The following is a 17,305-nucleotide window of genomic DNA, read 5'->3' as shown; positions in this document are numbered from 1 at the left end:
GAGAACCGAAGATCCGAAAACCGAAAACGATATTTGGCAATTGGTTTCGAAAAAAAATATTTTATATTGTATTATAATTATATGTATGTAGTTATTTTAATTTTCTAATCACGCTCATGTCCCTGCTCGGGCGCCATGAAAATTCTCAAGAGTTTTTGAGATGAAAAATAGTTGGGACACGTGAATTCGCTAAAATTAAAATTCAACCAATTGCCTGCACTTTGGTTCACGATACTGTGACGAAACTTAGCGAACGAACGAAAACGCGTGCGATCTTGAATGCGGTCAAATAACAATACAGTTCTTTATTTTAGCAACTAAATGACTTAGCCTAAATCTTAAAGCTAACGAGAAAAAACAGTTGGAATGGAAGTATACAGGTATGTACAAAAAGAGGTGAGTAGTTCATTTTGTTAACTTATAGTAATAGATTAAGGTAAGTATATATAACATTATTAGGGTAAGTATACAATACTAATATAATTCAATATTTATAATTTTTTATAATTCATTTCTCTTAATTTTAGTTTTAGGTTTAAATATATATCAGAGATAAAGAGATCCCCAACTCAACTGTCACTGGAAATGTGAGAGCCACTCACCTACCGAACTTTGACAGTTGACTGGATTGGGTAGGTGTTGACGTTTCGCTATTGGAAGAAAAGAGACGACCGGATTGAAATCCCGCCAAAATAATATTAGAATGGAGGAATTCATAACGGCCATCGTTTCTTGGCAGAAAAAAGAATTAGTAAAAAGTGAAGTGGTGAAGAACAGGTGAATAGTGAGTGAAGTGAGTGAAAATTGTTTAAATATACAAATTATAACAAATATAAATTAGCAAATATAAACGTAAGTACCATAAAAGTAATTTGCGTATATAATTATATATAAATCACATATTAATTTACAGCGAAAATGCCGAAAACACCAATGTGGAAAAAGTGCATTGTGGGCTGCAGCGAGGGAAATACCTTATTTAGATTTCCCAACGAGGGATCGGATCTCGAACGGTAAGTAATTTTAAATAGACTATAAATAGTGCAAAAAGTGACTGAATAATGTGTTATAAAAATTGGGTGTTTCTTTAAAAAACAGAAAAAGTGTAATAGAATTATCGATACATTTCGATATTTTGAAATTTAATTTCGTAAATACATAAATGTAACGTTATCGCGGGTTCGTTTAAATATTTGTAATGTGAAATTGATAGCATTATTTAGATAATATTTAATTATATAATTTAAATAATTAAATTCAATTAGCGGGTAAAGAATTGTAAGAAAAAGTTTCGATAAATTTCGATATTTTGAAATTTAATTTTTTAAATATTTAAATGTAACGAATGTACCGGTTCATTTGAATAGATATGTTTATATGTTTGGTATTTTTGCACTATATGTAATATATGTAGTTATTTTATATTTTTATATTCTTCCTTTTTATTTTAAATAGACGTAAATGTTGGCTCAACCGTTTAGGTGTTTCCAATGAAACACGTAAACATATTTTTGCCTGTGAGCGGCATTTTTCGGCAAAAATGCGCCTTGAAAAGCGATTGCGTTCGAGGGCCGTTCCCGATATCAATTTAAAAGTTGAGCCTACATTTGACGTCCCAAATTCTGATGTAAATGATACAATTTTATTGGGTTTCGAGGATTTTGCTCCCCAAGTTGAAGAAGCTGTCTCAAATGCACACAATGCATCGAGACAGCTTTTTCCAATTATTGAAAGTGAGATAGAAGATGAAATTTTAGAGCCTCTTCCATTTTTTGAGGAGGATATATCTCTTAATTTTGATAAGGCCGCGCAAACAGGTAGGGGTCTGACAGCAGGTACAGAAAGGAAGAAGAAATTGAGGGAAGAGAATAGGGTTTTGAAAATAAAGTTAGAAGAAAAAGAGCAGGAAAATAGGAGTTTAAAGGCCCAGTTAGTTGAAATGGCCGCAGAGTTAGAAAGATGTAGGGAACAGCTAAGGAATAGCTCATTTAGGGAACAGTCAGACCCTCTTTCTTTAGTTTGTAGTAAAGTTCCTCCTCAGTTAGGTGCTTGCATTAGGAGTAGTTTTATAAATAGTAATCGCCGTACCCATAGACGGCGATATGACAATTTTTTGAAAACAATAGCTTTGGGTGTTTTTTTTCTATCGCCAGTTGCTTATCGGCACTTAAAGCACCAATTAGATTTTCCATCCGAAAGTACTTTGGAAAACTTTGTTACAGACTGGCCCCGTTTCCCAGGTTGCACCCAAAGTAGCATAAAATCGTTAGAGATTAGGAGTAGGGGATTCACTTTCGAACAAAAGTTCGTGTCGGTTTCATGTGATGAAATGTCACTGAAATGTCATTTGCAGTATGATAGGAAATTCGATAGGGTGATAGGTATTGAGGATTATGGCGATGAAAATCGCACTTCTAGATTAGCAACTACTGCAATGACTATAATGGTGCAAGGTATAGGTGGAGAGCCTTGGTCCCACCCATTTGCTTACTTTTTCGTAAAAGGTTCCTGCAAAGGGGATGTCCTCAAGAAATACATTTTTGAAGCCATTACCCAACTGCAAAATATAGGACTAATTCCTTGCCATTTTGTTTGCGACCAGGGCACCAATTTTCAGAATTTCGCTAGTTTGTTAGGTGTTTCAGCGTCACGGCCTTTTTTTAATGTTAATGGCAAGGAAGTGTATTTTTTTTACGATAGCCCCCATTTGATAAAAAGTAGTCGTAACTGTTTACAAAATTTAAAAAATACGGTTTTCTTTAAAAATAGTCGGGTAAGTTGGTCGGATATTGTTCATTTTTATGAAACCGACTCTAAGTCGAGTTATCGGTGTGCGCATAAATTAACCGATGCTCATATTTATCCAAATACCTTCCAAAAAATGAAGGTTAAATTCGCGTCTCAAGTATTGAGTAATACGGTCGCTTCTGGTATGTTGTCCCTATATAGCTCGGGAGCCTTAAGCTCGAATAGTAGTAGCTTTATTAATACCGCGGAATTCGTTTCGTTTTTTAATAAATTATTCGATATTTTAAATAACAGTTTCGTTGAGGCTGTTGTACCCACTAAAAAAGTGTTTGTAGGTTCCCCTGAACAGTTAGAGTTTTTAAATGAGGCAGAACAAGTTTTAAAAACAATTCGGGTCGTAGACGATTTAGGAAGCAACACAACTAATAATTTTAATTTTATAAAGGGGTGGGTGTTAAACATTAACAGTTTAAGACGATTGTGGCGATTTTTGTCACACTCAGGTTTTCCGTACTTGAAGACGAGACGACTATGTCAGGACAGTTTAGAACATTTTTTTGGGCAGATTCGAAGCAGAGGAGGTACTAGAGTAACGCCCTATATGTTCTCTAGTTTGTTTAGGAAATCGTGGGGCTTACGTTACGTAAACGTCGTAACAAAAGGAAACTGTGAGCTGCCTTTAGAATCTGATGCTACAGTAATTTCGGAACATAGTAATAATGTTCTACTTAATGTGTGTAATGATTCACTATTGAATGACCTTTCTTGGCAGGATTTTCAAGGTTTACCACGGCCTGAGCACTCTCTCGTTAGATCAATCGCATTAGATAGTAGTTTAGAAATTAATTTTTTGAAAGAAAATGCGTTTAGCTACTTTTGCGGCTATTTTTATTTAAAAATTTTCAAACTGCACACATGTTCCCTGCCTTTACCATATTTAGGAGATGAAATTCCTTCGGACGAATTCATCTTCATGCATCAAAATCAAATAGACAAATGCAACTTAGTCAAGCCGCCTGAGGATTTTATTGCATTTGTAAAAATTTTGGAAACAAAATTTTTAGAAGAATTCGACAGTAATTGTCATAAAATAGGATATTCTTTTTAATAAAATGAAAGATGTTAGGCCCTTTTTGTGTTGCGATAATTGTGACCCAAAAATAGTTTTAGCCCTTTTTATTAGAATTTGAATATATTTTTTAACAAAATTTTTAAATAAAGACCTTTCTGTCCCTAATTTTAAAAATAAAATTTTGTGTGTTTCACACCTATAGGTTTCCATTTTTTTTTTTATTTTTTAGTGGTTACAATAAGCGAACTTAAACTTACGATAGAAAATAAAAAAGTAAAAATTTTGTAAACAGTTAGGATAAAGAGGCTCTAAAATAAGAAAGCAGTTTTTTTTAAGGAAAATTAGAATTTGGGATGTAAATGTAGACATTTGTATATATGTAAATATTTATATAACTGTGATATTTTTATATATTTTTTATATGAATTGTTATTGTTTTGTTTTAATCGTTTTGTTTTTTTCGTTATACATTAATGAATTGTTATCGTTTTGTTGATTTTTGTAAATAAATTTATTAATGGGTGATATAGGCCTAAAGGGGAACCGAGCACCCAAAACTAACTTCGGTAACGCGCCGTTTTGCATACCTCCTGGGTGGTGTGGAAAGTGCAATTGGGCATTTTAATTTAAATGCCCAAAAATTTTTATTTTGTTCGATCTGGCCACAATGGAAAATGTTATAAAAAACGCTTATTTTGAGGCGCTCTCACACTGGAATAAGTTGGGCATCCCATTATCCCTGATATATATTTTGTCGCTTGACGCAACACCTACACCCGATCGATCATTAGCCTTACTAAGACACAGCTATTTATTATTGCTTTATTGCATAGATTAGTTTTATTAAAATTAAAATCACATTCGTTGTCAAAACGCTTGTACATTTGTTAAACTTAAAAATTCATTGCATATTTAAAAAAAAAACTTGAGTTAACTCATTAAAAAATTAGGTATTAAGATTACGTTCTAATATTTTCTCATATAAATTTCGTATGGACCTTAGTTCCTGCACTTTTTCCTTTTCAATGTTTACTTTTTCCTTCTCACTCTCCACCAGTGCCTCTAACAATTTTGCTTGGTTTTCCGATTCGGAGGCCAAGAACTCAATGACTTCATTTCTCTTCCGTTTTTGGGCAGTTCCAACTACTTGGGTGAACTCTGATGATGGTGCAGAAGGTGAAGGCGATGGAGTATATTTGATGATAAATAATGAGTTAGTTGATCCAAAGAATAATCGAGCATGTTATCAGGTACAGATATACTGCTACGTGTACCATAAACATCATCCATCTCATCAAAAAAGTCCCAATTTGTGGCAGACTCACCGGACGTTCCATTTCTTCTTTTTATTCTTCTATACGTCCCCAACATATTGGTGAAGCAGCGCGTTATCTCATCCACTGAAGGGGAAAACGTATTGTCCACTTCTTGAATTTCCCGTCGAATTGTTTGCCAAATTGTGCTGCGTTTTTTTATTTTGGCGGTGAAGTCACTTTCATGGCGAAGTCTTATTGACATGAGCAATTTTTTACGCTCATGCGTCCACTTTTTATCACTACAAAGAAAAATTGAGTGAAATAACAATTAAACTCTAATAAAAATTTATATTTTAATAAAAATTACTTACTTCATTGGCGAACCATCCATTTCAACTCTTGCCGTTTCTTTTGAATGCAATGCATGTCAAACAAAAGTCATGCACATTTTGACAACTCATGCGCATGAAATAGGGTTGTCATTCATTTATGAATTCAATACTTTGTCTAAATTATTGCAGTGGCGTTTACGAATAGTATGCAATGCATGTATGCTTTGCATATTGCGTTTATGAAAGCAGCCATAGTGTCGTTACATGCCAAATCTGAAAAATGTGAAAATCCAGTAAGAAGAGCTATAATAGAAAAAACACCGTAGTGGTGACAAGGGCACACTTTAATTGGGAAAAATAAAGATTGGGTGGTCGATCTGTCGCCTTAGAGAATATTAGCCTATTCTACGATGTTATAAGTGTTTCCACCTGGGTAACATGGCGCGTAACTGCTGCAGTGCGACAGATAGATTTTCTCAATGCACCCGTTTTGGAACCGCGGGACATTTAGCAAACTTATGCACAAACGTTCCGAACTGCACACCCTGTAAAGGGCAACATTTATAATTCTCTATCACGAATGATGGTCAATAAGGGCTGTGTGCGTTCCACCCGGTGAGCTTCAATAGCAAAAGCAATGAGTTCTATAATACTATATGCAGCACCAATATGGATACAAACAATGGATATAAAAGTGTACGCTAAACAAATAAGTGCAATGTTAAGATTTTTTGCAATTCGAGTGATAAGTGTTTTCCGGACTATATCAACTGACGCTGCTGAAGTATTTGCCAGTATCAGCGCCTAAAACAGTATCTGCAAATATAGAGGAGAGGAACGTTCCACCAGTCAGGTGCAATTCTTGTACTGGCTGGTGTCACTTCCCTGCGTGTTCCAGGCAGCGCACGTGAATGGAGTGTGTCGTATGTTGCCTTGTGCTGTAAGAATCTTTCCCCGCAACATTCAACAGTGGCGTCGCCAACCAATAGTGCAATGCGACAACCGCCCCTGCGGGTTCTGCAACTGCAACAAACCACATACACGCCACTCTCTCACTCTCATGGTCACTCACGGACCCCGGCGATAAACCCGCATCTTACAATTTAACTGCAACCGACTCCATAGCAAGATCGAAGAGATAGTTACACTTATGAATCGGAAACGCGTATCGGTAGCTGCAGTCCAAAAAACCAAACTAAACATCTGCTCTGATCTTCTGAGTTGTGCCGGACTTAACGTTTTACGTAAAGATTGGGAGCGTGATAATGGTGGAGGCCTAGCATTCACATTATGCAACACCGCGCAATATCGTTAAATCGACGGAGACATGGACCGCAGGGAGATACATTCCTGCCTGTCAAACGATCGTAGGGGGATGGAGCTGGCGGAACAGATTGACGATTCGATATTCTGAACAATGAATATTGAAGCCTCACCAGAAATATGGGCACTTGTAATAGCTCGCCCAATATCACAATTGTTAGCGGTAGTCTGATAAAAATCATAACCTTGCGAGCTATGGTAACTCCCGCATCAGATCACATAGCCATAATTATCACGATAGAGAAACCTTCCGATTTGGATTTTGTGGACGATTTCACAGAATTTACTGAGAACATCTTCACCGCACATTCCAACGGATGTAACCGTTAGCGAACGTCGATTTCGTAAGGTGATCGGAGCTGCTACCTCTCACTTCACCTCAGCTGGAAGAATTGCGGAACTCCACTCTAATTTCCCAGCGGAAGCAGCTGTTTTAGTTGAGGAGCGCGACACCTTAAGTCATTCCGATCCGTGTGTTCCCCGAATAAGAGATCTAATTTGTAGATTCGGCGATTGGTTAATAAACACAAGTGAACGAAACGGATAGAGCACTTGAAGTCCTACAACGTCTCCATCGGTGTGAGTACGCTATGGTCTACCATCAAGGCCTTGTCTAATCCGAAGTGACATGATCACTGAGCTGAAGCTTAACTCGATGGCCTCTTTGGACCCGTAGAAATACGCGATCTATTTTAGCCGGCAATTCACACTGCACCTTTCGGTAGACAAAACCAAGCTATGTGTGACTCGACGGTTGCGCTAAATGCCAAAAGACTGAGGAGGCTCAGAATGTCATCAACAAGGCTAAGTCATCCAAATCCATTGGCCCTGAAATAATTAACATGTTTGTGCTAAAGCATTTAGGCCCGGCCGGAGTAAGCTATCTCACCAAGGTCCTCACCCTCACGCCGACCACTCTTCAAATACCCGATGTGTGGAAAGTCGCAAGAGTGATCCCACTACTGAATCCTGGGAAACTCGCCAACAAAGGGGAGCCCTATCTTCCGATACTCCCGACCATAACTCACCACCTGAGCCTATCAAACTATCAGCATAGATTTCGAAAAGTGTACGGTACCACCATAGCACTTAGCGTCATAAACGCCTAGATAGTTCGTGGCCATAACTAGATACCACCCCTGTGAGAGAACGATCCTCGTAGCGTTGGCCTTGCCAAAAGCTTTTGACGCAGTCAGTCTCACAACGCTACTGCAGGACATTAAAAAATTACGCTTCTTCCAGAACTGAAGAGATGGACATTGAACTATCTGAGCGGTCCTCAATCATCCGTTTTGTTTCGAGGAAAAAGTTTTAAACTGAGAAGAATTAAATAAAGGGCTCCGCAGGGTGGTGTCCTCTCTCCGCTATTGTTTAACTTCTATACATCGAAACTCTTACAACTACCAAAAGAAGTTTCCATAACCTCGTACACTGATGATTGCACGATATTGACGTCGGGCAATGGAATCGATGGCATGTGTTCAAAGGTAAACGATTTTCCTGAACGGAACTTAATACTCTCCTCCACCAAATCCACAGCGACCACATTTACAAACTGGACGAAGGAGTACATACTTAACCTTATTATTGCAACCGATGGCATCAAGATTTAGACTGTCAATAATCTTAACATTTTAGGTGTAACTTTTGATAGTCTATGCTCCTTCACTTCTCATGTAATCAGAATTATCGCCAAAGTACAGAGACGCAACTAAATCCTAAGTCGCTAGCCGGCAGCACATAGGGAAAGGACAAAATAACGTTGTTGGCCGGTCAACTATGCCACACCAATATGGTCGCCTGGATGCAGTGGAACGCTTACGAAGAAGCTTCAGACTTGTCAGAAGATAAATTATTTTTTTATTTAATGAGGTAGTCCATTCATTGGTTTTTTGTTTTTGTTCTTTATTACTAAACATCATGAAAAAATATAAAATTAAAAAAAATTCGCTCACATTTTCATAAGTTTGTCTATTGCGATTGGCATTTTTCATCCGAATGACATTTCGAACGAACGGATACGTTTTTATACTCGTTCAAGTACAGTCATCTTGCCAGATTACGATAGAAGCGTTACGATCACGTATGTATGTATGTGATGAGTGATACGTTCACGGATGTAACGAATCGACCCCAGTTCATAAAAACCATCTAACTCAAATGGTTCCAATAAAGGCATTACACTTCAAAATATACCCAATTTTATCACAACGAATTTTCTGAACGACGCAACTAATGTCACTGCTTAAACAGTGACTTTCGAAAGTCGGACACGCGCAGTTGCCCACTTTATCGCTATGCAGTTTTCGCATTCTGATAGAACAATAGGTTTCTATCGTATTTATCTCTTCGCAAGCCGTAGAACAAATATCGATTTTTAGGACTTATTGCCATCTTTTTACGCTTTGATTACAGTGTGCGACGTACGCCAGCAGCTGTACAATCTTTTAGAAGATAGTGATTTTCCAGGCCAAAACCCACACAGGTTCCAATAAGTATGTTTACGGTGTGCTTTAATCTTTCACACGTTACGCTACTTAGCGCAGATTGTGTGGTCTTCCATTTTGTAGATTAGACAGAGAACACTTAAATTAAGATTAGATCGTTATTTCCACACATAATATTATACGATAAGAGTTGATGGCCTCAGTAGCCAAATTATGAGTCCTCTTGTAAATAAATAAATAGTTAAATAAAATATGTATATCTGAAGACATACATACATAGACTGAAAGAATGATGTCTGGTCAGAGATGTTGCAAGCTGTAACAAGCTGAAAAAAATGGTAAAAAAAAACCGAATGAGACCACGCGACCTATGCGGATATTTGCTCCCACGAAGAAGCCCTAAACATAAGTGCAGGCTACATATATGTGCATAACTAGGTGTCTTGTTTTTTCGCCATATATGAAAAATTATTTTGAAATTGAGTAATTCTTTGGTGTTATGTTGTTGTTGTGAACTGACCAAAAGTTTGCTTTCTCGTCTCATTCATTGTACCATTGCTTTCAAAATGGGCGTGAGCTTTCGGTGCTGCGTAGTAAATAATTATAAGTATGCACACATCAGTCCGAAATGATCGCTTCTGCTGATAATAGCGTTTTTAGAAGTTAAGTTGCAAAAATTAGTTAAAGATATTTATTGTAATTATGTCATTGTTCGAAATAATGGATTTTATTTGAATATTTTGACATTGGTTAGTTTAAATGCTTCGCGGAACAACTTTTACTGACCGTGAACAAAGTATCTTAAATGGAATGCATGACAGCGGTGCGAATATCACCAATATAGCAAAAAAAAAAGTAAACCAACACCAGTGCTGCATCTCTAAGTACCTAAAAACTCCAAGAAAATATGCTACAATTTGACGAAGTGGGCGAAAAACCAACATCGACTTGCGTTGCAAACGTCAAATAAAAGGTCTTGCTGTGGTTGATTTAATGAGTAGCGGTCAAATTAAAGGCCATATGGGTCTCCAAATAAATAATAGCTGAATAGTGCAAATAACCCATCAAAATCCGTTACTGAAACATACCTCCCTCGTGCCTCAACCCAAGCTTTCGCAGTAACACATGAAAGCTCGAATTGAGTTTGCAAATAAGTACCGTTTTTAGTGCGAAGAATGGCACAACGCAATTTTTAGTGATGAAAATGAGTACAATCTAGATGGCCCTGATAGTTGTATAAGATTTTGGAGAGATATACTCCAGGATCGGCGATCCAGTTTTAAGCGAGGGTTTGGCGGTGGTAGTGTGATGATATGGGCAGCGTTCTGCTATAGGGAAAAGTCACGTTTGTACTACATATCTACCCTAATGAATGCTCAAATGAATGTGGGTCTCCTGGAGAATAGAATTTGGTGGTAATTAAAATATAAGGCGAAAAGTGGACTTTTCAGTAGGAAAATGCTTCAATACACACAGCTCAGGTCACCAATCTCCTATATTCGCCTTAAGTCCGGACCTGAATCCGATTGAGATCAGTTTAAGACAGCAAGGAGCCTTAAAAAGGCAATATACCAAGAAAATAAAATAGGTCAGTGTCATTGAAGAACTGGGTTCAAACATGAGCTACATCAGAAAAACCCTCAAAGGTGACCTGCTAATTGAATTAAAAAAAAACGGATAAGACTGTCGGCTGTTTTTCGTTCGAGAGTATCTTAGTGGTAGTGATTGGTAAGATGGCTATAATACAACCAAAACCGCATAATATTACTATTATATGCAAGGAGCTGGATGTGTTTAAATGAGTTAAGCTTCCACCCACTCTACGCGGAAATAACTGGCACACCCTAATAAAAAAGAATAAATTCACCACAGTTGATGACACTACAAGTCTACATCAACACAACTGTACACCAACCCGCTCATCAAAAAGGATGAACAATGGGAAAACAGAAACATTTCGTTACACATCTTTCGTACATTAACATTCGTTTTTACTACATTCGATAACGACAACGGTCCTGCGCGCTTTCAAATTGCTAACTATCCCAAACACCACGTCAACCTATTTCGACAAAGTGATCTGTTCTTTATAAAAGAAATATTATAAAGTATAATCAGAATGATTACGGATGTTAATAATAAACCTTTTCTATGCGTATATCAAGGACATCGTTATTCTATTTTAATTATTTCCGAGATTTTAAGTAAAGTGGTGAATCTTAGAGGCGCTAATATCACGATAATATCCTTAGGATAAAACGTACAATTTATTCAATGTGCAAAGACCCTGTGTTGGGTTCATAATATAAAAAAGGGGAAGCATAATATAAAAATAAGCCTTACTTAGGTTCAGTAGAGTCAACATCGGTTGGTCTATCTGTCGCCTCCGGGAATTTACCCCGGATGTTTACAACTGGGACATATGGCCGAAAGGAACTAGTTGCAGCATGCGACGCAACTATGCGCATGACGAGATATAATAACAATCTGGAATAGATGGTATACCACATAGAACCCTAAAACATGACTTAAGACCCAGTATCTTTGTTAAAATGTACAATGCTTGTATAATAGAAAAGGTATTTTACGGTGCGTGGAAGATAGCGTTTTGTTCGACTCTTAAAACCAAAAAGGCCATCCGATTAACCTTCATCATATCGACCTCTGTGCATGCTTGACACGATTGGTAAAGTGTAGGTAAGCATAGTAAAAAACCGTTTGAAGTTAGCAATCTAAAACCCCGGTGGATTATCAGAGAGATAATACGGCATTATAAAAAGGAGGTCCACTATTGATGCCCTAAGGCAAGTAGTTGATACTGCGAAACGTGCAATAAGTGGGAAAAAGTGAAAAGGTAGTACAAAAAACTCCGCAAAGTGAGCAAATATAATGAAGCTATATAAGAAACATGTGCTCCTCATTATCTAACAAATATTATAACGAGGGCTCTGAGAGGTAAACTATCTCCAAGGGAGTACCGAAAGGCTCACTTTTAGGCCCACGACTATAGAATCTGTTGTACGACAATCGCATATGCGGATGATATCGTATTGGTAGCAGTATCTGGATCACCTCCGAATCAAATGCAATGACTTCATAAATGATTTGCGTCGATGGTTTACTACTATTACCCAATACCTGACTGAGCAGAAAACAGAAGTCTTGCTCATAAGCTCGAGGAAAATTGAAGAAAAGATATCCCTCACTTTAGGAGAATGTAAAATTACTTTACAGTCACAGTTGAAGTACCTTAATGTAATAGTGGACTCAAGAGTCACAATCAAAGAGTACTTGGAAAATACGACATGTAAGGCAAATAAAATCTATAATGCTTTAACAGGAATGATGCCAAATAGAGGCTGTGTATGTTCGCCGAGGATTTTTAATAGCTAAGGTAATGCGCTCAGTTATACTAAATATATACTGCCCCATATACAGGCGTCAGATATAAAATCATATGCTAGACCCTTAACGCAGTGCACAGCGCGAAAAGTAATTTTCAAGCTATATCAGATAACCCTAATGATGTATTAGCCAGTATTATGCCAATTGACATGCAGTGTTACGAAATCGCGCGACTATACAACTTATCAGAGACGTCTGCAGCAGAAAAAAGATAGGAGCGAATCAATATAATCGCAATATGGCAGCAACGGTATTAAACTTTATGCAACGAAGGGTGGACTAATTTCGGCCATACATTCGTGGATAGATATACAATATGGGGGCCTGGATTTTCACCTGTGCCTTAGAAGCTACCTATACATATATCGTCATGACTTTAGTCCATATTGTCCGACGTGTGCAGAGTGTATCTTCTATACTGAACACATACTCCTCGAGGGCCTCGGTTTTCTAGTATAAAGCAAAAGCTGAAAATCACACTTGGAAATAGTCTCACGGTAGAAAATTTGGAAGCAATTATGTGTGAGTCCCCTGTCAGCGGAGCGGCAGCCCTAATTATGATAAAATTGAGACATTTACAACAGATTAGGCGTCAGCCAGTCTGTATAATAAAGGATACTTAAATGTCTTATTCTCTAATAAAAAGTAATATTAAGTCCAGTGGTCCCATGGGGGAGAGGTGAGGTGGAAGTAGGTTAGGTTTAGCAGATAAAAGTTCTTTTCTGGGTTTTGCAAAAGTGGCGAGTGGCTTCCTATAAAGTTGCGAGTTTTCGAGAGAAATGTTCTGCGAAAGATTTATGGTCCGTTGCGCCACGGCCACGGCGAATATCGCATTCGATGGAACGATGAGATATATGAGAACATTGACATAGTTCAGCGAATTAAAAGACAGCGGCTACGCTGGCTAGGTCAGGTTGTTCGAATGGACGAAAACACTCCAGCTCTGAAAGTGTTCGGCGCAGTACCCGCCGGGGGAAGCAGAGGAAGAGGAAGACTTCCACTCCGTTGGAAGGACCAAGTGGAGATGGACATGGCTTCGCTTGGAGTATTCGATTGGCGCCACGTGGCGAAAAAAAGAAACGATTGGCACGCTGTTGTGCTTAGTGAAGTATTGACCCGATTGAACCCATTTCTGATTTATGGGATAACCATTGCTTAAAGTTTCTCATACTTTGACCGATATTTTCGGTCGGAAGTCAACTATAGACTCTGGGGTAAACATATTCGGAACCTAGGAACTTGAACGGGTTTGTTTGGACTTGAACAATTTTTGGTCATAAGGTGGCAAACCTTAAAGAACTTATTAGTTCAAAATTGAATTCAGTTATATTAATTAGTTCTTAATTTCTAAGTGTAAGAATCAAATGGTATTAAAAATCTTTTTATATGTGAAGCAGGTGTGGTTGTAGTCCGATTTCGCCCATTTTCACAATGTGACATAGGAATATGAAAAGAATGGTCCTATTAAATTCTGTCCAAATCGGTCGGTCGGGTCCCGAGTTCAAAAGTTTCAAACCGGTTGCCATAAAGCCCTCTCATAACATCTTGGAAGTAAAATTGAATGTCTGGTGGAATTAGTTATTGGTTTATTGCGCTTTTAGTAGTTCTGAACAGTACCGTTATACGCAGAGTAAGCGGGGTTATCTTCTAATTTCACCCATTTTCTCACTTTCGATAGGAGTTCTTATGAGACATACGTTCGTTGAGCGAATTTGTTATAGCTTTACTAGTTTAGGCAATATGTATATTAAACTACACTACATTTTGACCATTTTCGCGCTGTAATACGAGTATAGTTTTATTCTGTTTTACAATGTACGTAAGGAATTTTGTCTCAGCGAACTCGATTACTATAACTTGAATGGTTTGGGAGATACGTTAAACCTTTTAGAAGGCCACCTTAATTCGTAAAAGGTATCCCTTGCTTCTGCTATTTCCTGTGTCAGATTATAATTCTATATCTTAATTTTGTGCTAAGTTATAGCATGTTATAAGTTTTCATTTCATGGCGTTTTGTGGGCATGACAGTGATCCCTTTTCGCCAATCTGTAATACCAACCATCTTACGTTACCGATAAACTTATATACGAAGAAGTAAGATTGTACAGACGGACGGACGGACTTACAGTCCCTCGGATTTGAGCTTGTTCCTTCATCCTGATTATTCATATATTTATAATTATATATCTAACTCGATTAGATTTAGGGGATACAGACAACCGTTAAGTGAACAAAACTATTATGCAAGAGTATAATAAATACAAGCATCCATATAAAGGGTGATTTTTTAAGAGCTTGATAACTTTTTTAAAAAAAAAAACGCATAAAATTTGCAAAATCTCATCGGTTCTTTATTTGAAACGTTAGATTGGTTCATGACATTTACTTTTTGAAGATAATTTCATTTAAATGTTGACCGCGGCTGCGTCTTAGGTGGTCCATTCGGAAAGTCCAATTTTGGGCAACTTTTTCGAGCATTTCGGCCGGAATAGCCCGAATTTCTTCGGAAATGTTGTCTTCCAAAGCTGGAATAGTTGCTGGCTTATTTCTGTAGACTTTAGACTTGACGTAGCCCCACAAAAAATAGTCTAAAGGCGTTAAATCGCATGATCTTGGTGGCCAACTTACGGGTCCATTTCTTGAGATGAATTGTTGTCCGAAGTTTTCCCTCAAAATGGCCATAGAATCGCGAGCTGTGTGGCATGTAGCGCCATCTTGTTGAAACCACATGTCAACCAAGTTCAGTTCTTCCATTTTTGGCAACAAAAAGTTTGTTAGCATCGAACGATAGCGATCGCCATTCACCGTAACGTTGCGTCCAACAGCATCTTTGAAAAAATACGGTCCAATGATTCCACCAGCGTACAAACCACACCAAACAGTGCATTTTTCGGGATGCATGGGCAGTTCTTGAACGGCTTCTGGTTGCTCTTCACCCCAAATGCGGCAATTTTGCTTATTTACGTAGCCATTCAACCAGAAATGAGCCTCATCGCTGAACAAAACACGCGCGAAACACATTTCGAACCGAACACTGATTTTGGTAATAAAATTCAATGATTTGCAAGCGTTGCTCGTTAGTAAGTCTATTCATGATGAAATGTCAAAGCATACTGAGCATCTTTCTCTTTGACACCATGTCTGAAATCCCACGTGATCTGTCAAATACTAATGCATGAAAATCCTAACCTCAAAAAAATCACCCGTTACAAAGGGCAGGAATTGGCACAACTCTAGCAACAAACGCAATATATACATGTACAAAAGTCCCCAATATAAACTGCAGGATTAATTGCATACGCAGACGACCTTATTGTGGTAGCAGTGGCTAAACAACTAAAGGGTGATTTTTTAAGAGCTTGATAACTCTTTTAAAAAAAAAAACGCATAAAATTTGCAAAATCTCATCGGTTCTTTATTTGAAACGTTAGATTGGTTCATGACATTTACTTTTTGAAGATAATTTCATTTAAATGTTGACCGCGGCTGCGTCTTAGGTGGTCCATTCGGAAAGTCCAATTTTGGGCAACTTTTTCGAGCATTTCGGCCGGAATAGCCCGAATTTCTTCGGAAATGTTGTCTTCCAAAGCTGGAATAGTTGCTGGCTTATTTCTGTAGACTTTAGACTTGACGTAGCCCCACAAAAAATAGTCTAAAGGCGTTAAATCGCATGATCTTGGTGGCCAACTTACGGGTCCATTTCTTGAGATGAATTGTTGTCCGAAGTTTTCCCTCAAAATGGCCATAGAATCGCGAGCTGTGTGGCATGTAGCGCCATCTTGTTGAAACCACATGTCAACCAAGTTCAGTTCTTCCATTTTTGGCAACAAAAAGTTTGTTAGCATCGAACGATAGCGATCGCCATTCACCGTAACGTTGCGTCCAACAGCATCTTTGAAAAAATACGGTCCAATGATTCCACCAGCGTACAAACCACACCAAACAGTGCATTTTTCGGGATGCATGGGCAGTTCTTGAACGGCTTCTGGTTGCTCTTCACCCCAAATGCGGCAATTTTGCTTATTTACGTAGCCATTCAACCAGAAATGAGCCTCATCGCTGAACAAAACACGCGCGCGAAACACATTTCGAACCGAACACTGATTTTGGTAATAAAATTCAATGATTTGCAAGCGTTGCTCGTTAGTAAGTCTATTCATGATGAAATGTCAAAGCATACTGAGCATCTTTCTCTTTGACACCATGTCTGAAATCCCACGTGATCTGTCAAATACTAATGCATGAAAATCCTAACCTCAAAAAAATCACCCGTTACATACATGACCTCCGCAGCAAATGCAATGAGTAAATAAACGGGCTAAGCCAATGAGTTTAGAACTAGCTGAGCAAAATACAGAAATTTTGCTCATAAGTACTAGAAATGTTAAAGGAAGTATATCTCTCACCATAGGAGAGTGTGAGATTCAGTCACAGCCACAACTAAAATATCTGGGTGTATTAATAGATTTAAAGCTAAAATTTAAGGATCACCTAGATTATACTGCAAGTAAAGCGATTCAAATCCGAAACTCCTTATCAAGAGTGATGCAAATAAACGCTGCGTGAGTTACAGCCGGCGATTTTTACCTGCAAAGGTAATGTGATCGGTTGTGTTATAGGCGGCTCTAATATGGCTCCAGGCACAAGGCATTAAAGCATATGCCAGACAATTAGGCACAGTGAATAGGTTATCAGTACTAAGAATTATCACTGCTTTCCGAA

At 38.0% G+C, this 17,305-nt stretch overlaps 1 protein-coding gene across 1 annotated transcript in view; it reads left to right on the top strand.

Moving 5' to 3' along the window:
- Nucleotides 1-17,305, top strand: part of LOC125775450 (uncharacterized) — a 409,238-nt gene that overhangs the window by 365,718 nt on the left and 26,215 nt on the right. The gene's annotated exons all lie outside the window — the stretch shown is intronic.

This window comes from Bactrocera dorsalis, chromosome 1, assembly GCF_023373825.1.
Source record: "Bactrocera dorsalis isolate Fly_Bdor chromosome 1, ASM2337382v1, whole genome shotgun sequence".
In the NCBI taxonomy this organism is placed as follows: domain Eukaryota; kingdom Metazoa; phylum Arthropoda; class Insecta; order Diptera; family Tephritidae; genus Bactrocera; species Bactrocera dorsalis.
This window is presented reverse-complemented; position numbering and strand designations above follow the sequence as displayed.